This window comes from Rattus norvegicus, chromosome 2, assembly GCF_021556685.1.
Source record: "Rattus norvegicus strain SHRSP/BbbUtx chromosome 2, alternate assembly SHRSP_T2T, whole genome shotgun sequence".
In the NCBI taxonomy this organism is placed as follows: domain Eukaryota; kingdom Metazoa; phylum Chordata; class Mammalia; order Rodentia; family Muridae; genus Rattus; species Rattus norvegicus.
The window spans coordinates 210251737-210260266 of record NC_141535.1 but is presented as its reverse complement, the minus strand read 5'-3'; the positions used below and the strand labels follow the sequence as shown (position 1 = coordinate 210260266).

Sequence of the window (8530 nt, the reverse complement as noted above, 5' to 3'; positions counted from 1 at the left end):
CCATTTCTAATTTTACTGATTTGAATCTTCTGTTTGTTATAGTACATTGGACTAATTTGTCAATTTTATTTATTATTTTCAAAAACTTTCTAGTATGATTGATCCTTTGTGTTCTTCTTGTTTCCACCCGATTAATTTCTACCATAGTTGTTATTTTTTTCTTTGCATTAACTTATTTCAGATTTGGCTTTTCCTTCTTTGCCTAAAACCTTCAGGTATATCAGGTATTTATTTAATATTTCTCTGACTTTTTTTAAAACATTATTAACTAAATTTACTCTTAATTTCTCATACATATAAGATATGTATGGATCAACTTCACTCCTCACTGTCCTACTTCTCCTGTTTGTTCTGCTTTGATTTTATTTTATTTTTCAAATTATCTCTCTACGTACCACTGCCTGGCCTGGAATTGCTATGTAGATCAGTCTGACCTTGAACACACAGAGATCATCCTATTCTGCTTCCCCACTCTGAGATATATATACATATATACATATATATATATATATATATATATATATGCAGGCATCTATAAAAATAAAATTTACCCTTAATACCACTTTCAGTGTATCCCCCAGATTCTTGTATTTGTGCCATATTTTTTTATTTTTTTATTTTTTATTTTATTAAGAAATTTTAGTTTCCTTCCTGGTTTCTTTGATGATTCATTCATCACTAAGAAATGTGTCATTCTCTATGAATTTGTCTCTATTATTTATAGTTTTACCTCTCGTTTGATTTCTAGATTTATTTCTTTTAGGAAATAACCGAATGACCAGCTGAAAGTTTGAGTGAAGGATTCTGTAGATCACTGTTCAGCCACTTTGCTCTGTCATCCCCTTGAGGTCCATTTTCTCAGATATTGCTGTGACTATACCTGTCCTCTTCTTTGGACCGTCTCTTTCCATTCTTTCACAGTAAGGCTATGCTTATCTTTGCCTGTTAGATGCAGGCAACACATAGATTGGGTCTCATTCTTAATTTAGCTTGTGCATTTTGATTGGGAAGTTGTCATTTAGAGTTATTGGAGGTATGTACCATTCTCTGGCTTTGTTTTCCTCTGTTCAGTACTTTTCTTACCCTCGTTTTCTTAGTGTGTGTGTGTGTGTGTGTGTGTGTGTTTGTGTGTCTGTGTGTCTCTCTGTATGTGTTCTTTTCTGCAACCTCATAGATATGTACATCTTTTTGTTGTCACTGTTAAACCTCAAAATAATAGCACATCTTTACTTCATTTAAAAATCAGTATCCAAGGTAAAGGAATTTTCTATTGTATTCAACTTCCTTCCAGTCTCCTGATAGTGACCTGCTCTTTTCCCAAAGAAGTTAGTCTTCTCTTCCATCATACATTTTTTTTGTGAAATCAAATGGATTTTCTACTCTAAAAACTCTGTTTTAATACAGATCTAGCTACACATAAGCAAGTCTACCCAAATTCAGTGAACTGCTTCATTAAAGTGCAACTCATCCCAGTGAGCTTCGCAGCAAAGACATCCTCCAAGAACCTCTATACCACTGTAACAGCACTGATAATTATCCATTTTACTCTCTGCTCTGATGTTTTGTGTACTAGGTGCTTGGACACCAGGCAGCTAAAAATCCTGTGCAAACCCTCGTCTCTGCTAGTAAGTTCTGTGGAAAATCTGAGGGTGGGTGTCAGTCCTGGTGTTTTGAGCCAGAGCACTGATATAAAAGACGCACAGAAGAAGATTCCTTTCCTGGTGGCAAGGGCAACAGCATGTTCTCCACAGCCTAATCCTCCATTGTTTGTTCACTGTTGCAGTTCCTCATGTCCCCCAGTCTAATGCAGCCTGCCTCCTTCTCACCCACGACTCCATTAAAAAGGCATTGAAGAAAAAGTCCCTTTCTTTGCTGTCTTTATTGTGTCAGTGATGAGACTTTTGGAAGTATGTTTTATATGACAGATTGGAAGACACCAAAACAGTAAGCTTTTATATTTGAACTTTTTGGCTAATCGACCTCACCAAATTTTCATTTATTCTACAGCTTTGACTGGGGGGGGGGAGCCAGAACATGAGACTGAGATTTGTCTCCTAACACAGATTATTTCATAGTAAGCTTTTCTTCAAAAATTGTCATGGCTGCTCTTACGCACCGATGAGTAGAGCATTTTTTTGAGTCAATAAAACTGAAAACCAAGTCACCTCAGGACTGAAGTACAAACAGAACCATGTGTAGAAAAGTCAATAATAAGAGAAGGCTCATCCAGTCGCAGTGACTTACAGAGAGACATCTGTAACTTTCAGGGTCTGAATTGAGTGGAACAAGGCTGTGTGTCGCCATGGCACAGTACAAAGCAGGGAAAGCTGCTCACATATTGATGTCAGGAAAGCACACACAGGCTGAGAAAGAGAGCAGGTCCCACCATTCTCTTTTGAGGGTACATACCCTAAAACTTCCAACAAGGCTCTATTTTTTAGTCTGACCAGGTCACAGTGTTCAGAATGAAGATCAAATCTCTGGACCTCAGCAAATGTCTTACACAAATAAGATAATAGAACTCTACTCTTCTCCCTGTGACTATTTGGAGATGAGGACTCAGAAAGAAATATTAAATAAGATCACAAAGCTAAGATCCTATAAGAGGAAGAGATGTCTCAGGAGTTGGGTACAGTTATTTCCTTCCAATTGAAACATTTCTTCCTGAAGTGGGGAAAACAAGAAGAAGACTTATAAGACTCAGGAAGTAAACACAACTCCTAAATCTCAGAAAGTCACTGAAATTTATGAGACTCACAAAGCTTCTTCCCAATATTATAAAAGCAGCCACAATTACTGGAGAAAGAAAACTCTCTCATCCAAACTTCTTGAAAAGTTGATTCTCATGCTGTGTGGGCCTCTCCGTGGTGCTGCTGTCCTTGATTCGTTCATAATTTTGTAAGCCTTTAAAAATACTTTTGTAAGTAATCCTATATGAACTCACTAGTTCACTAGGCTAGAATCATTGGTTTGGTCTGTCCTTAGTCCCAAATCTGGAACAAATATACATTTGTTAATATCCAGCAGGAAAAATCATATAAGAAGCACATAATGAAAAGGTCACGTGAGGACAAGACAAAAGTCTGGTATCTGAAAACTAGAAGAAAAATGATGCCAGACTTCTCATTTGGGACTTCTAGCCCCTGAACTGTTACTTGTTACTGACATGTTAATTTTTCTAAACATCCTGCAGTATTTTATTTTGGTTATGGAACAGACTGGCCTCTCCTTTCCTTTGTTCATTTCTTCCTTTCTTCATTTTTTAAAAAACTGTTTTTATTTAGACTTTTATTTATTCTCTTTCATCCCTCTTTTTCCATTTCCTTTCTTTCCTCTAAAAGAAACCACTTCATTTGTTTTTATATTTTGAAGTAATATTTGTATGTGTTCTTTTGAAATAATTAATTATATGCCCATGTTGTTTGTTAGCATGAATGCTATTGTGTGTTTACTTTAACTTGTTATTTTCACTCCACATAATTTTTTCATATTCATTAGGGTTACCGAGGGTACCTGCTTATACATTAGTCTTGGGCTATATGCCTGTCAGTAGCATATAGCCATAACACCAATGTAACTGTTCTGTCAGCAAAGGATAACTGGATTGCCTACAGTGCCTCCCGATCACTAAAGACAATGATTTAAGGAACAGCCCCATTCATTTTCAATTACAGCTTTATATAAACTAGAATCTCAATATTAACAGACACTAATTTTTGTTAGGTATTAACAGAGTGCTTCAAAATTGCTATGCTCTTCTCTATCCAACCAAACAAGCCAGAGTATAGCCATGATCTCTCCTCTCATCAGCATTTATTAGCTACTGTTTTATCCATCTGACAGGTCTTCGGGGATACGTCATTGTTACTTTAATTTGCATTTATCTAATTACCAATGATTTTGAGCATCCCTTTGTAAGTTTATTAGTCCTTTGAGTTTCTTCTATGAATTTCCTTTACATATATCTTTGGACCATTTTTCTCTTGGGATTCATATTCACTTCTTGTTTATTTGTAGAAGGCTCCTGTATATTCTAGATATGGGTCTCAGTGGTGCTCAATATTGAATAAAATTCTTTAGTGTAATATAATCAATTACAGTCATTTTCTACCTCATGATTCTATGGTGTTGTGCTTTTCCACATTACAAGACTATTCTTCTGTACTATTAGGTTTATGGTTTTCACATTTAGATACATAAGCCATCTGGAGTCTTCTTTATAGCAGCATTATCTGCATTATTTTTATGCAGTAAGACATTTTCTTTGATACCACCTAGGAAATAATTTGTCTACTTTCCATAATACATTGGGCTCTTTTACTCTATATCAACTGTTCAAAGTACATATACACATACACATATATACATACACATACACATTCATCTGTATACGAGAATGTGTATGTGTGTGCATTTTAAAAATCTTTAGACTTGAGAGGAGGGCCCAGGAGCAGCAAGTTCACTGCGTCTGAGACACTGCCAGAACCGGAAGGGACCGACCGGATAAACAGTTCTCTGCACCCAAATCCTGTGGGAGAGAGAGCTAAACGTTCAGAGAGGTAGACACGCCTGGGAAACCAGAAGAGACTGCACTCTGCACACATTACTGATTCCAGAGGAAAACACCAAAGGCCATCTGGAACCCTGGTGCACAGAAGCTCCCGGAAACAGCAGAAAGGGCAGAAAGGGCAGCACAGATCTTCCTGGTGGCTGCTGCCGCGGAGAGCTCATAAGCAACACCCCACTAGCAAACTTGAGCCTCGGGACCACAGGTAAGACCAACTTTTCTGCTGCAAGTGACCTGCCTGGTGAACTCAAGACACAGGCCCACAGGAACAGCTGAAGACCTGTAGATAGGAAAAACTACACGCCCGAAAACAGAACACTCTGTCCCCAAAACTGGCTGAAAGGAAACAGGAAAACAGGTCTACAGCACTCCTGACACACAGGCTTATAGGACAGTCTAGCCACTGTCAGAAATAGCAGAACAGTGCTCGCTTCGGCAGCACATATACTAAAATTGGAACGATACAGAGGAGATTAGCATGGCCCCTGCGCAAGGATGACACGCAAATTCGTGAAGCGTTCCATATTTTTAAGACTGAACCCCCAGGGTTGGCGATTTAGCTCAGTGGTAGAGCGCTTGCCTAGAAAGCGCAAGGCCCTGAGTTCGGTCCCCAGCTCCAGGGGAAAAAAAGAAAAGAAAAAGAGAAATGTTAAAAAAAAAAAGACTGAACCCCCAGTGAACTAGACTACGGGGGGAGGGCGGCAATGGGGGGAGGGTTGGGAGGGGAACACCCATAAGGAAGGGGAGGGGGGAGGGGGATGTTTGTCCAGAAACCGGGAAAGGGAATAACACTTGAAATGTATATAAGAAATACTCAAGTTAATAAAAAAAAAAAAAAAAAAGAAATAGCAGAACAAAGTAACACTAGAGATAATCTGATGGTGAGAGGCAAGCGCAGGAACTCAAGCAACAGAAACCAAGATTACATGGCATCATCGGAGCCCAATTCTCCCACCAAAGCAAACATGGAATATCCAAACACACCAGAAAAGCAAGATCTAGTTTCAAAATCATTTCTGATCATGATGCTGGAGGACTTCAAGAAAGACGTGAAGAACTCCCTTAGAGAACAAGTAGAAGCCTACAGAGAGGAATCGCAAAATGCCTGAAAGAATTCCAGGAAAACATAAATAAACAAGTAGAAGCCCATAGAGAGGAGTCACAAAAATCTCTGAGAGAATTCCAGGAAAACACAATCAAACAGTTGAAGGAATTAAAAATGGAAATAGAAGCAATCAAGAAAGAACACATGGAAACAACCGTGGATATAGAAAACCAAAAGAAGAGACAAGGAACTGTAGATACGAGCTTCAGCAACAGAATACAAGAGATGGAAGAGAGAATCTCAGGAGCAGAAGATTCCATAGAAATCATCAACTCAACTGTCAAAGATAATGTAAAGCAGAAAAAGCTACTGGTCCAAAACATATAGGAAATCCAGGACTCAATGAGAAGATCAAACCTAAGGATAATAGGTATAGAAGAGAATGAAGACTCCCAGCTCGAAGGACCAGTAAATATCTTCAACAAAATCATAGAAGAAAACTTCCCTAACCTAAAGAAAGAGATACGCATAAGCATACAAGAAGCCTACAGAACTCCAAATAGATTGGACCAGAAAAGAAACTCCTCCCATCACATAATAGTCAAAACACCAAACGCACAAAATAAAGAAAGAATATTAGAAGCAGTAAGGGAAAAAGGTCAACTAACATATAAAGGCAGACCTATCAGAATCACACCAGACTTTTCGCCAGAAACTATGAAGGCCAGAAGATCCTGGACAGATGTCATACAGACCCTAAGAGAACACAAATGCCAGCCCAGGTTACTGTATCCTGCAAAACTCTCAATTAACATAGATGAGAAACCAAGATATTCCATGACAAAACCAAATTTACACAATATCTTTCTACAAATCCAGCACTACAAAGGATAATAAATGGTAAAGCCCAACATAAGGAGGCAAGCTATACCCTAGAAGAAGCAAGAAACTAATCATCTTGGAAACAAAACAAAGAGAAGAAAAGCACACAAACATAACCTCATATCCAAATATGAATATAATAGGAAGCAATAATCACTATTCCTTAATATCTCTCAACATCAATGGCCTCAACTCCCCAATAAAAGACATAGATAAACAATCTGGATACACAACGAGGACCCTGCATTCTGCTGCCTGCAGGAAACACACCTCAGAGACAAAGACAGACACTACCTCAGAGTGAAAGGCTGGAAAACAACTTTCCAAGCAAATGGTCGGAAGAAGCAAGCTGGAGTAGCCACTCTAATATCAAATAAAATCAATTTTCAACTAAAATTCATCAAAAAAGATAAGGACGGACACTTCATATTCGTCAAAGGAAAAATCCACCAAGATGAACTCTCAATCCTAACTGTCTATGCCCCAAATACAAGGGCACCTACATGCGTAAAAGAAACCTTACTAAAGCTCAAAACACACATTGCACCTCACACAATAATAGTAGGAGATTTCAACACCCCACTCTCATCAATGGACAGATCATGGAAACAGAAATTAAACAGAGATGTAGACAGACTCAGAGAAGTCATGAGCCAAATGGACTTAACAGATATTTATAGAACATTCTATCCTAAAGCAAAAGGATATACCTTCTTCTCAGCTCCTCATGGTACTTTCTCCAAAATTGACCATATAATTGGTCAAAAAATGGGCCTCAACAGGTACAGAAAAATAGAAATAATCCCATGTGTGCTATCAGACCACCACGGCCTAAAGCCGGTCTTCAATAACAATAAGGGAAGAATGCCCACATATACGTGGAAATTGAACAGTGCTCTACTCAATGATAACCTGGTCAAGGAAGAAATAAGGAAAGAAATTAAAGACTTTTTAGAATTTAATGAAAATGCAGGTACAACATGCCCAAACTTATGGGACACAATGAAAGCTGTGCTAAGAGGAAAACTCATAGCGCTGAGTGCCTGCAGAAAGAAACAGGAAAGAGCATATGTCACCAGCTTGACAGCACACCTAAAAGCTCTAGAACAAAAAGAGGCAAATACACCCAGGAGGAGTAGAGGGCAGGAAATAATCAAACTCAGAGCTGAAATCAACCAACAAAAAGAAACAAAAAGGACCATAGAGAGAATCAACAGAACCAAAAGTTGGTTCTTTGAGAAAATCAACAATATAGATAAACCCTTAGCCAGACTAACGAGAGGACACAGAGAGTGTGTCCAAATTAACAAAATCAGAAATGAAAAGGGAGACATAACTACAGATTCAGAGGAAATTCAAAAAATCATCAGATCTTACTATAAAAACCTATATTCAACAAAACTTGAAAATCTTCAGGAAATGGACAATTTCCTAGACAGATACCAGGTACCGAAGTTAAATCAGGAACAGATAAACCAGTTAAACAACCCCATAACTCCTAAGGAAATAGAAGCAGTCATTAAAGGTCTCCCAACCAAAAAGAGCCCAGGTCCAGACGGGTTTAGTGCAGAATTCTATCAGATCTTCATAGAAGACCTCATACCAATATTATCCAAACTATTCCACAAAATTGAAACAGATGGAGCCCTACCGAATTCCTTCTACGAAGCCACAGTTACTCTTATACCTAAACCACACAAAGACCCAACAAAGAAAGAGAACTTCAGACCAATTTCCCTTATGAATATCGACGGAAAGATACTCAATAAAATTCTGGCAAACCAAATCAAGAGCACATCAAAACAATCATCCACCATGATCAAGTAGGCTTCATCCCAGGCATGCAAGGATGGTTTAATATACAGAAAACCATCAACGTGATCCATTATATAAACAAACTGAAAGAACAAAACCACATGATCTTTTCATTAGATGCTGAGAAAGCATTTGACAAAATTCAACACCCCTTCATGATAAAAGTCCTGGAAAGAATAGGAATTCAAGGCCCATACCTAAACATAGTAAAAGCCATATAC

The 8530-nt window shown here is 38.1% G+C and overlaps 1 non-coding gene across 1 annotated transcript; it reads left to right on the top strand.

Annotated features, from left to right (window-relative positions):
- The first annotated feature begins 4990 nt into the window (after nt 1-4990).
- On the top strand, nt 4991-5097 carry LOC120101155 (U6 spliceosomal RNA). The gene has a single exon (XR_015678559.1). It is a non-coding gene; the product is annotated as a U6 spliceosomal RNA (small nuclear RNA).
- The last annotated feature ends 3433 nt before the right edge of the window (nt 5098-8530 follow it).